Consider the following 516-nt stretch of genomic DNA (forward strand, 5'->3'; position numbering starts at 1 on the left):
GGCATAAAATGGCCGTTTTTCAAAGAAAAGTTGCCAAAATCGAAATCTTCCATTTTTTGAAATTTTGTGCGTCTGGATGCCACCAAAGTTCAAACATTTATGCCACAATCTTGAGAATCGGGTGTTTTATGGCATAAAAAAATGGGCCGATTTGGTCAACTTTATTATGGAGTTGTGTTCACGTTGACAGTGAAATGTTGCACTTCAATCGGAAATCGAATATTTCTTCCATAATTCAACTGGCATCCAGACAACTGTGTAGATACTTCTTTTCTCTTTTTTTTCATGGGATATGAGATCGTTGGACGAAGCATGGACCTAGCCATTCGCATCACCACAACTACCGAAGGATGACTGACGTACATGATATCCCTCCTCGGTAGTACCACATCCGATCCAGAAATACCGGTTCCAAATAACCTCGCCGTGCTTCTCCCAAAACCGGCGTAGGCTGCAATTCCACGACCGCTCAGCCTTCGTCTGACCGGGAACAAACGAGACAAAGTTCTCCACCCA

Source organism: Aphanomyces astaci, assembly GCF_000520075.1.
Source record: "Aphanomyces astaci strain APO3 unplaced genomic scaffold supercont1.447, whole genome shotgun sequence".
Taxonomy (NCBI): Eukaryota; Oomycota; class Saprolegniomycetes; order Saprolegniales; family Verrucalvaceae; genus Aphanomyces; species Aphanomyces astaci.